This window comes from Amblyomma mixtum, chromosome 1, assembly GCF_055824585.1.
Source record: "Amblyomma mixtum isolate Tamu chromosome 1, ASM5582458v1, whole genome shotgun sequence".
NCBI classification, from domain to species: domain Eukaryota; kingdom Metazoa; phylum Arthropoda; class Arachnida; order Ixodida; family Ixodidae; genus Amblyomma; species Amblyomma mixtum.
The window spans coordinates 170,014,297-170,027,767 of record NC_143012.1 but is presented as its reverse complement, the minus strand read 5'-3'; the positions used below and the strand labels follow the sequence as shown (position 1 = coordinate 170,027,767).

The 13,471-nt window shown below is 46.4% G+C and overlaps 1 pseudogene; it reads left to right on the top strand.

Moving 5' to 3' along the window:
• The first annotated feature begins 1,740 nt into the window (after nt 1-1,740).
• LOC149369752 (uncharacterized) lies at nt 1,741-3,147 on the top strand (annotated as a pseudogene).
• The last annotated feature ends 10,324 nt before the right edge of the window (nt 3,148-13,471 follow it).

The following is a 13,471-nucleotide window of genomic DNA, read 5'->3' as shown; positions in this document are numbered from 1 at the left end:
CTGAATTAACCGAGAACACGCCCCTGCTATCATCTGGTCTTGATATCCAGCAAACTTAACCCTAGACAACTGGGGCTGGAATTCAGTCATTAAAGCGTCAGGCCACTCCGCTTACGACAGACGTCCAGCCTGAAAAGAAGAAATTTGCCGTTTTGCCATATGTACACCGAGTCTCCCACGGACTAAAGAACGTAGCAAGTAGGTACAAAGTTGGCGTGTTTCTTTCAGCCCCCGTCAAGCTCAAACAGATATGCCCTGCCATTGAAAGAAAGAAAGAGGCCAAGAAGAAAAAAGAAGGATGTGGCGTTGCGCACAGGGATAAGTTTGTGGCCTGTAAAACATGCGTTGTATACAGTGTACCCCTTTCCTGTGGAGCGCGTTACATTGGTCAGACCGGGCGTTGGCTTAATTTTGTGTAAAACAATTCGTTGAGCACTTGTGCAATTTTTATGCAAGTCTTTTGGAGAGAGCATATAAGAAAATTTGCTGCAGGAAACTCGCTGAAATGCATGCCATTGGGCTCTCTGGACACCAAGGAATGCAATAAGGGTAAAATTATCATCCTGGCTATCATAGAACTTGAGTTATAGAGTTTTGAAGTTGTCGCTTCAGAAATGAGAAGAAAAGTGTGTACTCCTGTTTGTGAAGTGGCAGGTTTAGTACCCTGTAACTCAAGTTCTATGACAGCCAGGATGATAGTTTTACCCTTATTGCATTCCTTGGTGTCCAGAGAGCCCAATGGCATGCATTTCAGCGACTTTTCTGCAGCAAATTTTCTTATATGCTCTCTCCAAAAGACTTGCATAAAAATTGCACAAGTGCTCAACGAATTGTTTTACACAAAATTAAATGACATCTAAAATCAGCATACAAAAATACATGTGGCCTGAAAATTTCATTACTATATCTAGATTAATAAAAAATTTTTTTCAAGACCAGGGTCCCCTCTTAACAAGCGCCTACAAGAGCACAGGAACAACTTATACCTGTGCTACACGGATACGTTGGAATGGCATTCGAGTCGAACGGCATTCGAAACTTCGAATGGCATTCGGAATGGACGGACCCGCGCGGTGCTACACGACCGTTTCCAAACGCATTCGAAAGCTTCAGTATTCTGTCGCTATGCTTCAGGGGCGCTGCTGCCGTCAAGTTTTGTTTTGAAAAGTACAGCAGCAACATTTAATTTGTATAGTTGTAATTCATTAGAAAACTGCACCCTTCTGCAATAAAACGCCTTTTCGAAGAAAAATTTGTATTTATCTATTAGTAAAAGTTCTGTGTTAGACAAGAGCCAAGAGCCCACAGGCGTGACGTCATATGTATATATATTTTTTGCGGTCTGTTGGCTACACTCGTCTCTCACTACTGCGTTGCTCGTGCTGGTCGCTCGCTGTTTTCTGCAACCGTCTGAAAATGAGTGACAACGAAGATTTTCAGCTAGCTTTAGAGGTTGTTAACATCATGCAGCTGGACTCAGAAATAGAAGCGGCAAAAGCGGAAGCTGACGAAATTGAGGAGCGGCTACATTTCCTGAACGGCCTGATCACTGGAGCTGCCATGGCATCTGCACGAGTAGAAAGGAGTGTGTGGATGCTCCCTCGCAACGAAGGTTGGTTCGAGCGAATTGTGCCCCAGCTCAGCGAACTGGAATTTAGAAGACACTTCCGTGTGACACGCGCTACGTTTCGGTATATAGCTGACAAGTGCCGACGGATTCTGCAGCGCATGGACACCAATATGCGCGAGGCTATCTCTGTCGAGAAGCGGGTTGCCATCGGACTTTTCAAGTTGTGCTCCTCGGCGGAAGACAGGACTGTCGCTCTCGTTTTTGGTGTCGGGCGGTCGTCGGTAAATGCAGTGTTCCACGAGTTTTGTTTGGTCGTCGTGGAAGTTCTGGATGCCGACTGGATCCGGATGCCCACTGCGCAAGGCATGGAGGAGCACATGCAGGAGTTTCTTGCCGTATCTGCATTCCCGCACGCAGTGGGCGCCTTGGACGGGTGTCACTTCCCTGTGTCGCCACCGGAAGAACACGCTAGCGACTACATGAACTACAAGGGGTGGTAAGCAGTTTCTATAATTTCATCACATGTTCAAATGTATGACATTCGTTTTAAGAGGATATGTTTTAAGAGGATATGATTGCATATGCAACAGACAAACTTTTATGCCGCCTGGCTTCCTGCTCAGTACCTGAATTAAAAGCTGTGTTTTATTGCTGCTAATTTGTTTGGTACAAAAGCAGCGACAGCGCGTACAAACAACCATGTTTTTAGCCTCCTCAGTTCTTTCACTTAAACTAGTTTACTCTTAGCCCGTTTTGACTTCTGTGGCAGTGCTGACCCATGGCGTACTTATGGGACACTCTTGGAGGAAGCAGTGGAGTAGAGAAGGGTGGGAGGGTCAATTTAACTCTGTATGAAATATTTTTAATTCAAAGAAATTGGGCTTATGTAGTGTCCTCGTACAGGGAGGGGGATGACGTCCCTCCCTCCCCTCATCTGGCCGTATATGTATCATTTTCACTTTTTGGAAGTTGTGATATTTGCACTGTATTCATGTCACCTCTTTGCTTGTCCTAAAACTCTGCAGGTACAGCATAATCCTGCTGGCCCTGGTGGACCACCGATACAAGTTTATGTTTATAAGCGTTGGTTGGCCAGGACGGTGCCATGACTCCTATACATCGTCGACGGACCCTTATATCAGTCGCCAGTCGCCATGATGAGCGGCACCGCAGTGCCACCGCTCATTCTGTGCGACCAGGCATTCCCCCTGACTGCCAACCTAATAAATACATTTAGCCACCGAGGGCAGCTGAACGAGGCAAAAAAGACTTTCAACTATCACCTGTCCAAGTCCAGGCGGATAGTAGAAAACGCATTTGGCAGGATGAAGGCGAGGTTCCGGTTTGGTACGAAGCGCATGGAGTGCACAATTGACAATGCTCGCCTTGCCATCCATGCAAGTTGTGTCTTGCACAACGTATGCGAGCATTTTCGGGATGAGGTGCTCCCACAGTGGCATGCTGAGGCTGAGGCTAACAGCATGGTCCTTGAACAGCCAGCGCACACCACTGACGTTGTGCTAGGCACTGGCCAAGCTGTACGGGAAGCAGTTGTAGAATTTTACCGACAGCAGTAAACATGTTGTGCCGGAAAACAAAACGTACAAAACGTGTGTACTCAGGCTATGAGGGACACCATAGTGAAGGTCTCTCGAAATTTCAACCACCTGGGGCTCTTTAACGTGCACTGACATCGCACAGTGCACGGGTCTCTAGATTTTCACCACCATCGATATTTGACCGCCGCGGCTGGGATCGAACCAGAGTCTTTCGGGTCAGCAGCCGAGTGCCATAACCGCTGAGCCACCATGGCGGCTTGTTAGTGTGTGTGTTTGTGTGCTCATCAGTCTACCGGGGAAAGACAGGATTCATCGGCATGCTGTGAACACCCGTGTGTGTGCATATGAATGTGGGAAGGTGTAAATATCTGTGTATGCTTCGGCCTGCCAAGGAGAGAACACTCGACTTGCCTTCTTGTTAAATGCCCTGCCAATGCCCAGTATTTACTGATTTTGACCAGGTCAGCAGCCGAGTGCCATAACCGCTGAGCCACCATGGCGGCTTGTTAGTGTGTGTGTGCTCATCAGTCTACCGGGGAAAGACAGGATTCATCGGCATGCTGTGAACACCCGTGTGTGTGCATATGAATGTGGGAAGGTGTAAATATCTGTGTATGCTTCGGCCTGCCAAGGAGAGAACACTCGTCTTGCCTTCTTGTTAAATGCCCTGCCAATGCCCAGTATTTATTGATTTTGACCAGGTCAGCAGCCGAGTGCCATAACCGCTGAGCCACCATGGCGGCTTGTTAGTGTGTGTGTGTGTGCGTGCTCATCAGTCTACCGGGGAAAGACAGGATTCATCGGCATGCTGTGAACACCCGTGTGTGTGCATATGAATGTGGGAAGGTGTAAATATCTGTGTATGCTTCGGCCTGCCAAGGAGAGAACACTCGTCTTGCCTTCTTGTTAAATGCCCTGCCAATGTCCAGTATTTATTGATTTTGACCAGGTCAGCAGCCGAGTGCTATAACCGCTGAGCCACCATGGCGGCTTGTTAGTGTGTGTGTGTGTGCGTGCTCATCAGTCTACCGGGGAAAGACAGGATTCATCGGCATGCTGTGAACACCCGTGTGTGCATATTGAAGCGGGTAGACGACGACGACAAACAGCGATGGCACGAGTGGGAAGAGTAGAAGACGACAACGAAGTTCGGACTGTGTTCTCGGTGCCGCTCGCAGCCGTTCTTGTCTATTTGTAAATATCTGTAAATATATTCTTTCCCGCAACAATATGAATGTGGGAAGGTGTAAATATCTGTGTATGCTTCGGCCTGCCAAGGAGAGAACGCTCGTCTTGCCTTCTTGTTAAATGCCCTGCCAATGCCCAGTATTTATTGATTTTGACCAGGTCAGCAGCCGAGTGCCATAACCGCTGAGCCACCATGGCGGCTTGTTAGTGTGTGTGTGTGCTCATGAGTCTACCGGGAAAAGACCGGATTCATCGGCATGCTGTGAACACCCGTGTGTGTGTATATGAATGTGGGAAGATGTAAATACATAGCTTGCACGTGACGTCACTTCCGCCTCCATCAAGCGCTTGCGGCCATGCTGCCGAACCATTCGGCCGTCTCCACCCGTCCGCCCTGCGATGCCTGACCACTCCTCGGACACTTTCGATCATTTTTTTTTATCTTTAGGGCGCGATGCCTACTCCACAGAGGAATGAACCATTCAGTGCAGGCTACTGGTCTGAACTTATTTGATCGCCGCGCGTACGCTACGCACACAAGGTGAAAATTTGCGACGACATAGGTCCGTACACGCTGCGACCGGGAGTCGATGCGGCGATGGGCGTGGATGTGTTCCCTGAAGTGAACCAGGGGGATATCGTGTACTCTTTCCAGCTTTGTGAAATTGGAAGAAATGAAAGCCTTCTAATCAATGGAAGCAGACAACGAATTCTACAGTATAGGTAGGTGAGAAGCCTGTCTGCGATGCACCTACGAGCCGAAAAGCTCGGCCTCGGCACGCCGCTTTCTCTGCCGTCATTGCTCGCGGCGGTCGTGGCGATCCGAACCAGCTTGCCTAGTGCTGTAGCTAGGATGCAACGACGCGGGACCCAGTCTGGGTTTGTGTAGTCAGACAAATCGGATGGGGTCAATCAAAACAGCAACATTCACTTCAAGGTGTAACCATTGCTTCCCACGTTTTCGCAAACATTTAGTTGACGACTCAAGCCTCTTACCTGTCACAAAGTGGGCTCCGCACACAAGTAAATTTCAGTTATCGGGGTCCAAATTGTCGCGCTTAATGCGAGCCAGCCACAGCTCGCTCAGATTCGTACTAAGTCATGGAGCGTTCGCACTTGCATGCCTACGATTATCTGACGAATGGAGGTGAAGTTCGTGTTAATCGGCTTCTCGTTTCACCTGGACCTGTCGCTACGGTTGGAGCAGCCAAGGATGGCACACAAAATCATACTGAATCTACGGATGGACGAGAACCAACACGATGCGAGCTAACACAGGCAGCGGTAAGCTAGAAGCGGTTTGGCGGTGGTTCGGCAGCATGGCCGACTAGCAGCGGACGGCCACCGGATGTGACGTCGGTGCAAGCTATGTATATTTGTGAATGCTTTGGTCTGCCAAGGAGAGACAACACTCGTCTTGCCTTCTCGTTACAAGCCCTGCCAGTGGCCATTATTTATTGATTTTGACCAGGATATCATTAACCCAGTCCATTTGTATTTTCATGGCTACGAGAAAGGTTGAATGTACGTCTGATTCCAAGCTAGCATGAATCTTGTTCCGCGTGGATGGCCTGTTTGCAATGTTTTTTTTTGTCCTGCATGAAGGGGTGCAGTGCTCATACAACAGAAGTGGGAGCAGGTAACGTTCTTGCTTCATTGACACTGTATTGAAAGATCTGCTTTGGGTCGCATTATGGCTCCGCAGAACAGTGACACTTTCTTGCACTGGTGCTCTCGAGTGCAAAAACTTTTTGCATTGTTCCCCATTTCCGACACTTGCGGCTCATCTCGTATGCTTTTGAAATTGTGCGCAGCCTTGTTAACCTGAGCTTTCTTCTTGCATTATTCGTTGTGAAGCTTGTTGCACTTTTCTATAATTTTGTCTTAACTTCCACTTCACTGTTGACCGCTACGTACAGAAGAAAAGTTGAAGCATAAAGTGTTTATTCCGTGGAAAAGATTTTTCCTCACAATTCATTATTGGATGGCTTGCTTTCTGGACGCGTTTGTTGTGGAACAAACATGTTCAGATCAACGAGGCACCACTGTGCTTTAACCTTATGTGTCCGTTCAACCACTGCTGTGCATTGTCGTCATGTCTGTCCTAAATACCCTGTAATTTTTATTGCACTGCGAGCCATGCACAGATTACTGTTCTTTGAATAAATCATTCCTAGCAACATCGTGGGGTAAATGTTATTTATTTTCTTTTTTTTCATTCTTTGTTGGCTCTTTCAAAATATTTTGTCATTGCGCTGTACAGTTTCTCTTGCATTTGAAGCTGGCGCTCCCGCAGGTCAAATTCTTTCTGTCTTGCTGCCCGGAGGTCCTCTCGTATTCTCTTTTGCTCTTCTAGTAATGCAGCAAAATGAACAGAGGCTGGCCTCTTGCGGCCTCGTGCTGGCTGCCGTTGCCTACTCTGCTGCATTTGCTGCGCACCTCCAGCTGAGTGGGCAGCAGCAGGGTCTACAGAAGGCAGCTGTGAGCAGCTCTCTTCCCCCTCCAGGTCGCTGCGGTCGTGGACCACAGATGACTGGACCACAGCTGAGCACTGCGGTTCGTCATCTGTGGCGCTGTGCTCTCCAGACTCCATGCCCCGAATGATCTGCACAATGCAATAAAATGGATGCACAGTGAAAAACATGACCTCAAGTTTAGAAACACCTTTCACCATATATAAAGCTTCCCTTGAGGAGCAGCTCTAGCAGAACATGAAACCTTGCATGTAACTGTAAGCGTCATCTGTGTCACACTGAAAAAAACAGTCAAGGAACAGGAAGGATACAACTGCGTGCTTATGACTCGTATACCTGTTCCATGGAAGCAGTGCTTTCACGCACAAGTGAAGCGTCATTCATAGGAAGGCGCCCCAGAAATTTTGCCAGGCGGTGGAAGTGCGGTCACGGGATGGCGCCGGACCCTGTAGTCTGTTTCTTTTGCCAGAAACTGAAATAAAGGACAAGAGTACTGTTTGAAAATTGAACAGCATGCCTTCTCGTTTGACAGAAAAATGCCTGAGCAGCTTAGTGCTGCAAAAGGTAGGATGAGGTGGTTTAAAAGCAATAAGCATACAAAGTGCTGCACATTTTGTGTCCTGCACCTAACCAAGCCTATCTTCTTGAAAAACTTTTGAACTGCATTGCAGACTATAGGCCCCCATGGCCCGATTTTGGTAATAACAGCGTATTAACTTGCATCACAGTTCATTCTCCACAATCATCATAAATGGGTGCAATTGGCAGTACAAACTAGTTTGTTTGGATTAGTACAGTTTGTTTTGAAACGCCTTTTTTTTTACTTCCACCTGTAATCCTTGTACTTCTAATCCGCGATGTGTGAAAGGATGCATGCCACAAAGTAATTTCATAATCGCGGTAGTACAAAGTCTGGACGATAAACGCGGCGAGGCCCTCTGCACTCTCTCTACCAAGAATATAAAAAAACAAAAGCACCTGTGTAAACGCCGCAGTGTCGCACTGGGTAAGGAGTTCTGCTGCTGAACGCGAAAGCGAACCTCAGAAGCGGCGGCTGCATTTCAATGGTGCCGAAATGATAGAACACCAGCTTGATGTGCGTTTGACACTGTACACCACTGCAGCGTCCTAACCAGCGGCGTTGCGGATGCACGCGAGTGATCGCCTTCGCAACGAAAATTTCCGAAAATGTGTCACCGCTCCCCTTGCTTTGCATGCCTGCCTCTGATCTGCGCGATTCGTAAACGGGGCCGCAAGTACTGGTAGCAATGCAGCAAGTCTGCTGCTAAATAGGGGACAGCTGCACTGTGCCGGTCACAATTTGGCCTCCTGTGCGGCGGCAGCGGCGCGCGATGTATAAAAAGTTCTTACCGGAATTTGTGGGACAAATTCTCTATCTTTGTGTGAACTTGCTGTTTTGTCCTCTGGAAGCCGGCAGCTCGAAGCTCAGCACCAATTTCTGCGTAAATGTTGCTGTTACGCTTTCGCCGACGCAGGTCGGCCAGCCTCTCCTCCCAACAGTCAATCAAGACACTTGTCTCTCGCTCTGTCCAAACCTGCCGCGGTTGATGGCTGCGCTCGTTAATTTGATTGTGCCTCGTTTTCTGCTTCCATTTCATTCATTAAACCACGTCAAAATAAAAAAAATGAATCGAAAAAGTGCAATAAACTTCACTTAATTTTAAAAAAAGCCTCACTAAACGCACGCACACACACACACACACACACACGCAGACGCACACACGAACACAACTACAAAATGTACAACAAAAACAAAGCAATCGCAACACCACCACAAACAGAAAAACTGGCTCTTCCAATATGGCTTCCTCTCGGTTCTACATTGGGTTCTAGAGTATGTGGTCAATTTGCTTGAAAACAACACTTTTAGCAAGGATTTGTGCATTATATGTAAAAAAAAATTAAAATTCCGTCGTTTAGCGAACGCATTTGCTCTTCGCTAGTTCTGCTCCAACTTGTGGCGCAAAGACGCTGCGCTCGAGAGTACACGCGCTTGTGCCTCGAAGGCATTCCAAAATCTCGAATGTCTTCGTGGAGCGCCGTCGACTGGAAAGTCATTCCAACCGAATGCCGTTCAAAAACGTCGTGTAGCAGCACACGTTTGGCATTCGAGTCGAATGACGTTCGGTTGGAAGGCATTCGAAACGCCCGTGTAGCAGGGGTATTAAACATTGGTGATGACCTTTCACATTTGGTCAAACATTGTCTAGAATGTAAAGTCATGAAAAAGAAAAAGAAAAAATGCACTGCATTATTCAATCAAACACGTGTACTATACACCCACAGCGATCAGACGACACGAGAAGTTGTCGAGGCTTTTCACATCGCAGGGATCAACTGAATTGCGTCAGCAAACCATCTGTTTTCTTTTGCGATAGGGAGATGAATTTTCTCGGGAGCACCTGACGAATGTTGTGTTTCATGGTTTTTAGTTTTTTGTGTGTTGTTTCTTCCCTTTGATTGCTTCTTCATATAAGAAGGTTTCAGTGAATAAACCTTTTAGTTGCGAGTCAGCGCTCGTCCTGTGTCCCTTCTTTTCTTGTCCCTTGTAGTTCGCGCTGTTTACATCATGAATATCTACCAACTCGCCCAACTGAACGTTTTGTTATGCTTCATGACCTCCAATTTTGCGTTGCACGTCGCCCAGCTTCTGTGAGAGGTGCTTGCGAACGGCTTTCAGTCTCTTCTCTGCAAGCTCCTTTGGTACGTCTCCCATGTAGATGTGAAACAGAGCTGCACAATAGAACACACAATAGGCCACATTTGAACACAATTAGATACATGATAAATGCAAAAGTGAGATTCAGAATTACCACTCTCATTGTAAAGAATACAGAAACGAATGTTCACCATTAAAGGGGCCATGAAGCCTACTTTCGTGCATACCCTTGTTGTAGCATTTAATTCCCAACACATTAAATTACAATACCCAAAACTTTCAGTTGATTCCGTGCGGCAGATATCTTTAAAACGATTTTCGTTTCCTTTGCGAACTGACTGCTTGTCTGGCAACCTCTGATTGCTGACGACACATGCGCCTACCCACTCCGCGTCTGCTGTGTGTTGTTGGATGCATTGAGATGCTTACATGAAAACCAAAGACAGCGATTGCTCGAAACAAGAGGAAATGCTATTTATACATTCTGTGCAGATATGTCAAATGCACTATCTTTGTCCCAGCAAGATCGGAGAACGCGCACAATGACTTGCCACCAGTCGCTGAGAACGCTAATTTCACAACCAAATAGATAAATCAGCTTACTGGCAGAACAGATCTTATCGAGAGCCACACTACAGTGTGGAGATCTCTGAAAGTGCTGTGATAGAGCCTGCATGAAGAAACCTATGGGCATAACACACCCTGCAAAAACTAAACGTCACTTTTGCCCGACTTTGCAGTTTTGGCTGCAATAAGGACATTGCAGTTGTTACAAACCTCGGATACAATGAACAGGATCTCCATGACTATCACGCTTTCTATAAGTGAGTGCGACTGTATTTGGCTGAAGCAAAGTTTGATTGCCTAGGTGTTACTCAAAGCAAAAAAAAAGCACTAGCACCTTTCAGTGAAGAGACTTTTTCCGGTGTAAGTGCCGGTTTCGCCTCTGTTCTGCCAAGAGACCGGCACTTATTTGAAAGAACGCCTGTCACGCTGCGGCTCTTCAGCTCATCAGGTGTCCAGTACACCTGGCTAGCACCGCGGCAGAACATTGAATCTGTTGGTGCCCTCAGGAGCATCTGCCAGGCACCAGGCTCCATCCAGAGCCCACTGCCTGCATAGACCTGCAGCAAACGTGGAGAATTTCGCATTTGTGCACATTAACAGCAATGAATAAAGGGATTTTAAATATTTCATCACTTAAAACAAACAGCTGAAAAACATAAAAATTATGTAGGCATGAATGCACTCTTTTACAGCGAGCAGTGTCCAAAATCAGTAGATTTTCTAGCCTTATAATTTCCGAGTCAAATACCGCCAAAAGTTGAAATAATGTTCTCTGGCCTAATTCAAACAAACTTCAGAAATAAGAATAAATTTCACATACCAACAACTAGGCATACCTGACAGAACAAGGCAACCTCCTCATGATCAAAAATTATTTGTGTACTAAGAATTTCCTCAGGACAAGAATAACTGCAGACCCATTATGGCATCGTCAGGTAATGAAGTACAAAAATGACAAATTAGAAATGCTGACCTGTGCCTTACATGATATTCTCTGAAACCACACATCTATGCTTTGCACACTACCCTTTTCGGCACACTTACTGGGACTAGTATAAGATTCTACTGTAAGCTAGCATCACCCTCTAAACTGTACCCATTTCACTATGTACCAGCCCCAATTTAATTAAGAATCATTCACTCACTCTACTATGGTATTTGATACACTACATGACTTAAGAACATGCACAATCACCTTTCCATCATCCCTAGAAGAACCTATCACCATGTCCTGCCCACCAGGCAGCTGGAGCTGGCAGTCCGCGGCGCTCTCCATCCCCTCGGCTGAGCATGCTTTTTTGACAAGAAAAGGAAGTACACAAATGTCAATGCACCTCAGCAGCACATATAAGCAAAAAGCAAACTGAGTTCAGTTTGACATTGTGGGCTATCAAGTAAATGAAAAAAAATTAGTATTTTGCTGTCAAGGTAACAGTGAAAGCTTTGCACAGTAGAACCTCGCTGCTGAGTTGATGGGTGCTGCATTTTCCTGGCTGCTACACATTGTAGTGGTCTAGATCTGGCATGATGATAATAGGGTTCCATGCATTATAAACCCTGCTGTTCGTTGCAATGTAACTTCGGCCACATTCCTACACAGTAATACTTGTGAAATAACACCCCATGCCAGCCTAAATGAGAAACGGTGGCGGTCATATGTTTACTTCTAAAGCGGCTTTACTTGTCCTGCATGTCTAGCACCACTGTGTTAGGCAGACGGCATTCAGACAGGCTGTGCCATCATCATCCACAGTGGTTGCACTCTTTTGAAGCAGCAGCTTCACTGCTACAGGTGCACGGCTCAGGTCGCCATGCACGCCACATGACCTTCAAGTCTGCCACAAATAAAATAAACAAACAAAAAAACCTCACAATCAGCGGGATTCAAACTCAGGTCCATTGGGCGAGAGCCAGGTGCGCTAACCACTAAGCTTCAAACCCATGGCGTGACAATTCAATAAAACTGGAGATATACAGGGTGTCCCAGCTAAAAGTAACCAAGCTTGTTAAAAAGAGGATGATCCCTAGCCGAGTGAGACCAATTGAGGGTTGTTGCCAGTCGCGTGTCCTAGTCTGCAGTATTTTTTTATTATGCAAACATGATTAATTAGAAGAGACTGAGTAGCTAACTTTTTAATTATTGCCTACAGGAAGAAAGTGTCAATGCAGGAGCTGTAGATCCCTTAGAAAAATAATCGTTTGCTGTGTTTGCAGCTAAGTACCACTGATACAACATCTTTTATCTGACTTAAAAGAAAGCCTGCGAAATACAAAAAGAACCACGTGATAGGGAAGCAGTTACAGCGCTCCCAGATGAGCGATCAAGCAACGACATCCGCTTATGTTTGCAACGCTGTCCCGAACAGCGTTTGGAGTTTTGAGGTGGTGGCGAGATATGCGCCAGGAACTGCTTATGCGTCATGGAAAGTGAGCGGGTGCTGCTTTTCAAGGAAGTGAAGCGCGGCTCGCATGGAGCGCTTTTTCACGCGAAACCTCGCCTCGAGTGATAGGAATGTGGCCGTGCCACCGAACTTGCACCGTCACGCGCTGAAGAAACGGTCGCCCTAGCGCCGATACGAGAGTTGCTGGTGTATATCTCGCAACCACCGCAAAACGCCGAACCCCGTGCGGGACAACGTTGCAAAGATAAGCGAATGTGTTTGCTTGGCCGGTCATCTGGGAGCGCTGAAACTGCTTCCCTATCATGTGGTTCTTTTTGTATTTCGCGGGCTTTCTTTTAAATAAAAGAAGCTGTATCAGTGGTACTTGGCTGCAAACACGGCAAACGGTTATTTTTCTAAGGGATCTACAACTCCTGCATTGGCACTTTCTTCCTGAAGGCAATAATTAAAAAGTTAGCTACTCAATCTCTGCTAATTAATCATGTTTGCATAATAAAAAAATACTGCAGACTAGGACACGCGACTGGCAACAACCCTGAGTTGGTCTCACTCGGCTAGGGATCATCCTCTTTTTTACAAGCTTGGTTACTTTTAGCTGGGACACCCTGTATATGTGCTTCCTGTATACTAACTGCTAGGTTACACAGCTGCTCATGCAATATCATGGTAATTTGTGATTCGAGCGATTCATGAATGATCAGTGACAGGCGATTTCGAGAGGAGTTAGAAGAGGAATAACAAGAAGAAGACGAAGAATACAAAGAGGAAGATTAGCGCTCCACACGCAGAAAATCTAACACCGCGGGTATAGGAAAAAATCAGCTGTGGTTTAGCTTCGGTTAAACCTGGTGAGAAGCAGTAGTTTCACGTAGCTACGTGCGGCAAAGTCCAAAGAAACAACAATCTTTCAACAAGCCGAGAAACAAGAAACAAACAAAGCTTTGCAAAGCGCAGCCACATGAAGCTACCGCTTCTCGCCATGTTTAATCAGAGCTAAACCACAGCTAATTTTTTCTTGACCTATCCTTGTT